Here is an 11,492-nt window from a genome sequence, read left to right as displayed (position 1 = left end):
AAATATAAGAACTGATAGACTTAAAGTAAATTAATGTCAAGAAAATGTACTATTTGGTTGCATATCCTTTGCTTGTGATAACTGCATCAAATCAGCAACCCAGTGGCATCACCAAGCTTCTGCTTTCTTTTTTTGTGATGCCTTTCCCCAGACTTCTTTCAGTTGTTTTAGAGAAAGGTTTCTCTATTCAGTCTCCTCTTCAGGAGGTGAAATGGATGATCAATTGTACCGTACAATTGGGTTAAGGTCTGGTGATTGACTTGGCCAGTCTAAAACCTTTCACCTTTTCTCTCGATGAAGTTCTTTGTTGTCTTGGCAGTGTGTTTCAGGACATTGTGTTACATGATTGCTGCATGATGAAGTTCCTCCCATTAGATTGGATGTGTTTCTCTGTAAATTGGCAGGCACAATGTTTCTGTAGACTTCTGAAATCATTCTGCTGTCACCATTATGGGTTCATCAATAATGATTAGTGAGGCTCTTCCAGATGCAGCCATGCAAGCCCAAGCCATGGTACTACCTCCTCAGCGTTTGACCGGTGATCCTTTCTTTCTCCACCCTTTGGCCTTTTCACCACCTTATTAGAGGTTCATTTTGGTAAACCTTTGTCAATTCCAATCTGGCCTTCTGGTCTACTGGTGGTTTGCATCTTGTGGTATGCAAATTTACAGGTGAAATTCAGAGGTCAAACCATGAGTAGACATTAGAGTGGAGATATTAGTTAACAAGCAGTCTAACAGGACAGAACTGGGCAACATGAAAAACACTCGCTGGTCACCAATATTACTGATCATTTAAAAAAAAGATTGGGTTCAAACAATAGGGTTGCGTTAGTTGTAATATTCACACAACTAGATGTGAATATCAGAAAATGATTCATCTTTTGACCTCAAACACAAATATTTTTAGAGTATAGCAAAAACTAAAGAACTGGAACTGTGTACATACACTCATTTATACCACTATGTGCATAACTAATAATCTGTTCGCGTTTTCTCTCTCTCTTTGCCATGCGGTGATACCTGAGCCTGATACAGTTCTTTTGTTTTTGCTCCTGTTGCTCTCTGGACCCAATTGACTGATCCTGATATTCTGTAGCAGCTGTATTCTACCTGATTCTGCCTGGAACATTTTGTACTCTGGTGTATTTCTGTGTCATTTTCATTAGGCTCTGATGCTTGGCTGAAAACCAATTATCCAGGGCAAATATATATGTAGATCTATTAGCAAACACAGTGAAATTTAAGAGATCACTAATTGAGATGGTTTCTTCTACTTCATAGAAAATATTTTGGTGATTTGTCTGTAGAGTCTAAGTAGATACCATGCAAGGTTGATTCACAATTTGTATTTTCTCACTAAGTAAACAAACAGAAAAAGGAAGAGGACTGCCAATATACACCTAGAACCTATGTACAGGCAACTAAGAGCTGACATCTGCCTGGGAATCAGTACTAGGCATGAGAATGCATGAAATATTTGTGGTCAGATGCATTTGTAAAAATCTTTTATGGAAAAACAATCAGGATGATCAAACAGCAGGAAAAGAACTAAACACTATAAAACTAAAACAAAGAACTAGACTCGAGACAAGACAAAGAAAACCCATTATGAAACCAGAAATTACTTGTAGAAACAAGACACAACCACGATTACAGAGCGAAAAACACAGAACTTAAATACATTCACTAATATGGGAAACACACATCAGGTGTGCACAAACACATGAAGCAAGGCGGGCAACTAAAGAAGAGATCTAAAAAAGGAGTGAGGGTGCCCTCTGGTGGTCTGGGGAGCAATTATCCATAGGGGACAAAACTGGATGAGCTGGGCAGGAAGGCAGAGTGACCTTCTTTGTAGGGCAGGGAGGGAGGACAATGCCGAGATCCCCAATCTTGGCCTGTGCCCTCTCCTCCCACTGCTTTATCCTGATCTGATCCTTGTAAAAACCTCACTATCTCACCCTTAAGTTTGAAAGTTTAAGACATCACAACAGGTTAAGAATTTGTAAAGTAATGAAATTAGATCTTTGTACTGTGTTCACAGCATACCTTTGATTCTTCATGAGTCTTAATAATATGCGAAACACTAGAATCACTATCACTCAAGATGTGAATTAACTCATCTTTTAATGGATCAGATTTAACAATATCAGACCTAGCTAAAACAAAGCATTACAGTTCTATACTTGGCATCTAGGATCAACTTCCTCAACAGAAAGAGAATAGGAAAGAGGACAAGCATATCATGGTGGAAACCTTTCATGGACATGGACATGAAGAAGATGTTTTTGTAACATATACATTACACCACAGTGAAAATCTTTCTTCGCTTATCCCAGCTTTGGAAGTTGGGGTCAGAGTGCAGGGTCAGCCATGATGCAGTGCCCCTGGAGCAGAAAGGGTTAAGGGCCTTGCTCAAGGGCCCAACAGTGTCAGCTTGGTGGTGCTGGGGCTTGAACCCTCACCCTCTGATCAATACCCCAGAGCTGGCAATCCCGAATGTACAACTGACAGGAATTTGACCATCTAAAAAACATTTGATTGATAATAGATAATATTAGATAATTAGATAATATTCTTTCATGGTTGCAACCATAGAATGATCTGTGCTGTGAGAAGCTGTCAAGTTGAAGATCTTGAGAAGTACAAGAGAGTCAGAAAGGTGTAAAAGTGTAAGCTCTGGCATAGGATGTGCTTTTAGAAGCTACAGAAAAATACTTTCATATGGCCTCAATAATTGAAACATAGAAAAGGGAGATCAGACCAATGTGCATGCTCTGCTGATCAATTTCACAGGAGTGTGACCTCAACTGAAGATACTGAGGAACTCCTTCACTGAGTGGAAAATCAGTGCCAGAAAAAGCAGTACCAGAAATCTCAAATGGTTTGACCAGCAGTACACAAGTCCACTCTGTGTCTGAGGTTAGAAATACTGGCAAGACTGCAGGGGTGGATGAGATTCTACACGAGACACTGAAGGTACTGGACAAGCTTTGGTTTTGTGATTAACTATCCTCTTCAATGTTGCATGGAGATGTTGCAATGTTGCATGGCACAGTATCTTTGGACAGGCAAACTGGAATAGTGGTGTCTGTTTTTTTTTATTTTTTTTAAGATGACCATGATATGTGTTCCAGTTAGAGAGGAATCAGACTCTTCTCTGGGAAGGTTTATGTCAGGGTTCTGGAAAGATGACTCTATCTCATGTTTGCAGTTTTCATGGACAGAATATAAAGGATGGAAAGGTGTCTCTATCCTGTATGTGGTGATAGAGACAAGATCCCTGTTGTTGCCAAATCTAAGCTAAGCATAAAGCAGCAGAAATTAATGTCTAGAGTCATGGTTTTCTCTGAGAAATTGAGGGATGCTCTGTTCTGGTTAGGGGAGCGACACTGCTGTACTGGTATCTGGTGTTGAAGACTGGTATCTGGTGGTGCCAGACAAAACTCACTGTTCACCATTAATCTACGTCCCTATACTGACATTGCTGTGGGTGTTGAGCCAAAGTCATTATTTCAGGCAGCTTAAATGAGGTTTCTTTTATGGTTGGTTGCTGGGTGTGATAAGGTGATGACCTCAGCCATCCAAGAGAACCATGTAGAAGAACCACTGCTTACCCAAATAGAGAGGAGCTAGTAACTGGTTTAGAAAACTCACAAAAATGCACCTGGTCATTATCTGCTAGAACTGTATCAAGCATGTCCCACTGGATGGAGGCCCCACAGAACACACAGGACCTTCTGGAGAGATTATATTTCAATACTGACCTGGAGGAGCTCGAATCTGGGATATCTGGGCTGACATTCTCAGGCTGTTGCTGCATTGACTCCAACCAAGGAAAGCAGAATCAATGAATGAATGATCATCTTTTGTGGGATGTAATAAAATAGTAAAAAAAAAAAAAAAAAAAAAGTAAATGTATAGACTCTTAAAGCCAAGTATGTATGCAGTATGACTAAATCATCTTTCATGTTGAATCTCACATTGTGCTAAGTTACGAAACAAAAGACCAATAAAAAGAAATATGTGCAGCATAATAATAATTAGCATCTAATAATCAGATGCATTGCTTGCTGTTAGCGAACCAGGCTTGCTGGGATGGTTTTGTACAATAGGGGATGAGTTGCGTTACTGCCAAAATTGCAACACTAGACAATCGCTTCTTTCTCTATCAGTTCTCTCTCTCTCTCATTCACTGAATTGCACACACACACACACACACACACACACACACACACACACACACACACACACACACACACACACACACAGTTCTCCAGCCTGTTGCTTAGTTACTGCCATCAGCATGTGCTGGAATTATGCTGGAGATATTGGGTAGTGAGGTGAAGGGGCATTAAAGGATCTATCTGTTCGATTTCATTCATAATGATTCCATTACTTCCAGAGCTTACTGCTACCATTTATCATACCAGCCATCTTGACAGTGAACACTTGACCTGGCCGAATCACTGTTTATCATTGGGTCTTTGTTACTACATTTGCCGAATTAACAAAAAAGGTGGCTATAAAGACCTTAAGATTTTACTAAGTAGCAAGAACTTCATTTGCAGCAGGACAAGCTGGATGACTGTTTAAAGGTTCACACAATACATGTGTGTTTGCCTTTCCTCAGTATGGTGTCCGTGTTAGTGTAGATTAGCTTTATAACAGATGTATAACTGATGACAGTGTGTTTGCGATTGTGTGTGCTTGCTTTTCTTCACACAACTATCTGTATTGATTTCCTTTACAGCTCTCTGTGATATTTCACATCTTTACATGAGCTTCTCTGTGTGTGTGTGTGTGTGTGTGAGAACAAGCATAAGGATGGGTAATATGTGTATCTAATATGTGTATTTGACAAAGAATATTATTTGTCTTAGTTGTGTAATGGCTGTAGTAATATGGCAGTTTGTGATGCACATGTTATTATGGTGGATTTTAGAGCACGGACTCATGGCACAGCTGCTCAACAGCTAGAAAATCATCTCCTGTTAATAAATAGTTCACAAACAGCTTGTAGTGAATTGACTGATTAGTTTATTTCAGCCTATTACTAAAACTATGACTGAGGTTTACATTAGCTAGTAAAATGGAGAGAAAGCTTCTATGGCTCAGAAAACTTTAACAGCCAGTAAGCATTCGTGATCAGTAGAGTGCAGACTACACAATGACATTTTAAATAAAGTAACCTGTGTGTTTTATTGTTGCAGTTAGCAAAATCTAGCCAAGTAATTACTGCCAGCTAACTCTCTGTAAACATAAACGAAATAACCTATGTACTTTTAATGATAGTGGCAATTAGAGAGGAGAAAAAATTGGCTTAAAAATGCCACAAAGGTGATTTACTACAAATGAGAGGGTGATAGAGGTCAGTGTTTGTGGTAGATGGCAAACTAGCAATTATCTAGTAAAAGAAATGTGCAAGCTAATGCAAATAAAAATTGTTATTCAAGCAACTCTACGGTGACAGGAGCTGGAATGGTAATGATTTCATACAGAAGATGAAACACCATTTAAAGGATAAGACTAAACTAGTCAAAACAGTTTCAGATAGATACAGAGATGTCTACACAATGAAGTAATATCTTGGTGGTGTTGGGGTTTTATTAAAGTTTTAATTATATGGACATTAATAATAGTTTTAGACGTCAGTGCTGATACGGAGTAATTCATGATTTCGGAAAGTTTCTGATGGATTTGGATACAATTATTGGACCCTTGGTTGCTGCTGTAGAAAGGACATTATCAACATTAACATTATTTACTGTCACCCAAAATGAGGATGGGTTCCCTTCTGTGTCTGGTTCCTCTCAAGGTTTCTTTTTCCTATCATCACAGGGATAGGGACAGTTTTTCCTTGCCACCGTCGCTGCAGGCTTGCTCTTGCTCATTAGGGATAAAATAGTAACTTTTATTTAAGCTATATATATATATATATATATATATATATATATATATATATATATATATATATATATGTATATGTATATATATATATATATATATATATATATACACATAAGCACTACAGAGATCATATAACTCTTACTAAATGTCACACACACACATACACACACACCTGAACAGACTCTAGAAGAAGCAGTCTTTTGGCCCTTTAATTTTTTATTTTAAATTAAATAAATACATATTTAAAAGTTTCTCTTAAGCGGGCAAATGAACAAACCTTTATATGGGGACATTTAGTCCACAGCAAGATAGAAAACACACACACACACACACTCTGCCTTGGGATGTCTTCAGGATGTCTAGGGGGATTTAAGGTCATAGCAGGCTAACAGCTCATAATGTACATTTAGAATGAGGGCTATGGAAGAAGATGATCTTTGACCAGAGAGAGAATTACAGTTTGCTTAACCCACTGGGGACAGCAATGAAAAAGAATGGAGCTCCGAACGCACACACACACACACACACAAACACACACACACGTGTATATGCTTGAGACCTTTATCTTAACCCATAGAAAAACTCATCTCTCCTCAAATAATTGTCTTTTTATATTGTGCTATCTGTCTATGTGCTCATGCATAAGGGTGTGTGTTTACAGAGTGTAATGAGACTGTACATGGCAGGTTCTACTCAGTATCCCTTACACACAAACACACACACACACACACACACAGAAAGAGAAAGACTATATTAATTAAAGCATCATAAGCCTAGCAGTGCTTCCGCTTACTCTCTCTGCCTCTCTATTTCTCTCTTTCTCGCTCTGACACCAACCTTCTGCTAGCCTTCTGCCAATCAGCGAGGTGATTCACGCTGCCTAAATTGGATGGAGAACACGTACTAGTTTTACTTTATTATAGTTTGTGTGTGATGTGACTTCTTAGAGTTACTTACAGTCACCCACAGAAATGAAAGCACATTTCTCTGTGCCAGCTCTTATTGAAGTCAAAGTCCCTGTCACTCTCACACACACACACACACACACACACACACATACACACACACACAAAAATCAAGCTGTGACTTCCCTCTGTTCTTTTGGCTTGGGCTTTATTGCTAAATCATCTTGCTAGAGCACATGGTGTGATATCACTACAGTGCCACGTAGAGAGACTGTGTGTGTATGTGTGCATGTGTGTGATAGAGGAGAGAGCGAGAGAGAGAGAGAGAGAGAGAAAGAGAGAGACATAGACAGAAGAGAAAGAGAGGAAGTATAATTTAAGAAGATGTGTAACATGTGCAATATGGCTCATAAAGATGAATAACACTTTAATGATCCCAAGGGCAAATTAGAGCTACTTCTAAAATATTGAAACTGCTTAAAATGTTTATTTTCAGCAACAGCAATTACTCCAAATGCCAATTATACATAATACAAGTACAAACAGTGTGTTCCACTTTGTCTAGTTCATGCCAGGAGTGGAGCTATAATCTGGGAGATTTAATTTTTTTCCCTAAAAAGTCATTTTCTTTAATTATTATTACTTCTTTAACCACTCAACATTGTTTCCAGTCAGTTTATTACTAAGCCAGTTGGGGGAGAATACTAAGAAATATCATATTACTTTTTAGTGTTTTAGTGTCTCTCCACTGGCTTCCTGGAGTTTTTAGACTTGATTTTATTACTGCCTTTTACTAAAGCACTCAGAAACACTGCATAGTCTTTTTATAGTGAAGCTTTTAGACCCTTTTCCTCTAATTGATTTGGCTTGGTTCTTGCCAATCAGGATAGCTTTATATCTGGTGGAATTGTATCACATGCTGTTTTTCGAATTCCTTAACAAATACAAATATTTGTATGTCCTCAAAAATACCTGTCCTCAAAAATACTTTCTGGTGAAAGGTTATACCACAGAAACGAAACTGTGGGATGTGGTAGCTTAGTGGCTAAGACATCGGACTGATCAAAAGGTTGTGAGTTTGAACCCTCTATTGCTCACTTGTATAAAAATGGGATAAAATGTCAGTCGCTTTGGATAAGGGCATATGCCAGAAATGTAAAACTTAGAGCCCTTAGGGTAATAGAACCATAACAGAATCCTCAGTCGAAGTAATTCTTAGAAAATTATAGTGTATACATTTTTCTGTCTTAATTCTTGTCAACATTGTTGTAACTGCTAGTGGGTGATTTGAGAAATGATATGTGGAGATATGAAGGTTTGACGGGTAACGCAGAACTAAAAATAATTAAGAATCTCTTGCAAAGCATTGGTAAACAAGAAAAAATTGTGGCAGGAAAAACTGCAAATTGTATTTTTGTAATAGTTCGAAAGAGAAGTGAATGAGTGGAAATTTTCCAAATACTCCTACAATTATTTAAATGTCAGTCAACAATTTTTTGTCAAAATTGTTGAAATGCTTTTAACATTCTGAAAAAAGCTTCGTGCTTGAGAGAAACACGATTCATCCCATTGCCATATGCCATAAAACAACCATCAGTATCACCTTTATTGTGGCGTACACTACGTAAAATACATCTGATCTTAAAGGTGTGCTTAAAGTTCATTTAAATTGAATGTTTTAACAACCAGAAAATTCCAGATTCTTAATTTGGATTTTTTTGGGGGGCGATCTCGTACTACTAAATATAAGTGATAGGGTTTTGTGTCAATGAATAATTTATAAATGGGAATCAGAGGCACATCTTTATCAGCTCAACAGTCTTATAGTTGAGTAACAGGTGCAAGCTCAAGTGGAACCACAAAGACTGGATGTCAAGGTTTATAGGGCAAACAAAAATGTTTTTTTAAAATATGAAATAAGCAGGCTCACCTATTGAAGTACTAAAATTTATTACAAAAACCTTTGATCACATAACTACCCACCGGTTTGAAAATAATATCAATTTTCTGCCTGTTATTGACTTTTATCACGTTTTATAAAAATCACGTGTGTGAACTATCTATATAAGCCTGCATGATGACATTAAATTCAGTAAGTCGTAGCCAGATGCAGATATTTTTATGGTCAGGAACAAGCTAGACGTCATCATCACCAGCCATACATAATACTAAAAGGCAAAAGTGGACCAACATCAGGAAACTTAGAAAGTCAAAACCAGATAAATTATGGAGGGGTGCTCAGAATCGTGAATAAAAGAATCATAAAATCTTGCATAAATAACAAATCCAACCCAGGTTTAAAGGTTTTATGACCATAATTATCAAACATTTCTCAAACAGCCCAGGTTTCAACCCTGATACATTGATTGCTCATGGTGGACGTGTACATAAAGTACAGAGGTCATCAAGGATTGTGTCTCTCCTTAAAAGTTCTTTCCCTTCTCATATTACTCAGAGCTCTATGTGAAGCCATCGCTACAAATACTAAAGGGTTTACTTTGGCGTCTCAGATTTCTATCATTTTGCTCAATAGCTTGTTGTTCCAAATTGGGTTTGAGTTTTCTTACCCAGAATAAAACAAGAAAACGAGCTCCAGAGCATAGCGATGAACACACTAAAAACCAATCCACCTTGCTTAGACAAAAAGAAAAACAGAGTTTGCTTAAACTAAGTGCAAACTTACCTGGATAAGCTAGAAATCATCACAGTGGGAAGGACAATGTGCGGATGGAGTCTGTGGTGACAAGGAATACAGAGCTAGATGTGACATAGGTATTGCATAAGACAAATGTATTGGTCAAAATTTTTGAGGCTTCTTAAAAAGAATAAACTTTTCTTTTTTCATATTCAGCAACCTCAGACTCAGACACCTCTCACTGACCAGTAGCTTCACTGAAATGTATTTTGTTTTCTTAATTCTTTCCTCAGATCTTGAATGCCCATCTGAATTTCTCTATTTTTTTGCCAGTGTTTGACCTATACGTCTTACCCTCACCTCTATAACCTGTTTGCATGTGTGTTGGAAAGTGGGACAGAACAGAAGAGGACAGCTGGTAATAAAGGTTACAGTTACCTGTCTACTAATTTGTGAATATGCCGTTGCATGTAATTACGTGACAGAGACTGTGTAAGCGGGGGCAATGCCCATCCGGTTGCTAAGGGACATCTTCACTTACGTTGTGTTGCTAGGCTGCCAATTCCCCCGGCTAAGTGGAAACATCACTGTGATCCCGAAGTCTCTCTCGCTCTCTCTTTTTCTAGCTCTCTACCCAGCCCTTTCGCATACCCTCCCTCTTATTTTTCCAACGAAAATAACTTAACTAACCATCTGTCGCCATGCAAACAGGTTGCCTGTTGCTAAGGAACAACTTGGAGGCCCGTTGCTGTAAGGCTATATGTAGGCTATTTGCACACTATATTTTTAGGATAGACAGCTAAATGCATATACAGTGTGCATGTCAACATTAGTCTCGCCAATGAAATATGTCGAACAAAGACCTGATTATGGAGACAACTTTACTTTTCCTTTATGAGTTTTATTACAAGAGAGGAAGAAAAAACACCGCCGGGTGAGTCAGAAATGGAGCTCTGCTTCCTCATTATATCCAATCTCCATGGTCATTTCTAGTACACTAAATGAATAAAGGGCTTATCCTGTGTTAATCCTTATTAAGCCCTTTAACCATCTTCAGCAAAGAAAGAAAAGTAAAACACAAGGCCCAAGAGATTGTATATGTAATACTGATGTACACTTCACACTAGTAATAAACATACATAATTAATAAAGCTAGAATGCATAATAAAGCTGCTTGGTTTGTACAGGGATTAAGGATTAATATTGAACAGTGGTGTGACTCAGTAGTCAAGCTGAACAATTAGCTGGAGCTATTGAATTGTCTGCATTAATTATTTACCTACACACACAATAATAACAAGCTTTCAGTATTGCGTGCATGTGCATGTATAGCAGGGCTGGCGTGTAGGAAGTGATAAGTGTACTGTTACGTGCGAAAAACATACAAGGCATAACAATGTGATGGCACTAGTTCCAGTGTTCAAGTGAATTGTTGTGTTTGCACTAAATTATTTAGCTAGCAGTTTTTCAAAAGTAGTTCCAAGAAAAATATTGAAATTATTTTCTGGAAAAAAAAAATAGTGTTAACAGTTCACAGTTAACACCATGATAACCCAAAACTTTTTATACTGCCTGATGTTTTGCCTGCTGTAGCACACCTGATTTAACACACGAATGCCTTATAATTAGCCGCTGAGTTGAGTCAGTGAATCAGTTGAGCAGCAAAAAGCAAAAATACACTGAACAGTGGATTTAAGATCTAACTACATACACCATCCACTTTATTAGGAACACCTGCAGATTCAAGTCTTCATATCGTGTATCAAAATGGGGGAAAATGTGATCTTAGTGGCAAGGTTGTAGGTGACATGAGTTTTATATACACAGCTCTGGAAAAAAAATAAGAGACCACTGCCCAATCTCCAGATCTGAACCCTAATGAAAACCTCTGGAATGTCATCAAGAGGAAGATGGATGGTCACAAACCATCAAGCGAAGCTGAGCTGTTTGCTTTTTTGCAAAAAGAGTGGTATAAAGTTCCCCAACAGCAATGTGAAAAACTGGTGGAGATCATGGAGCCAAAACGCATGCAAATCAGGG

This window comes from Hemibagrus wyckioides, linkage group LG02 (genome assembly GCF_019097595.1).
Source record: "Hemibagrus wyckioides isolate EC202008001 linkage group LG02, SWU_Hwy_1.0, whole genome shotgun sequence".
Taxonomy (NCBI): domain Eukaryota; kingdom Metazoa; phylum Chordata; class Actinopteri; order Siluriformes; family Bagridae; genus Hemibagrus; species Hemibagrus wyckioides.
The sequence above is the reverse complement of the archived record's forward strand: the minus strand, read 5'-3'. Positions refer to the sequence as shown.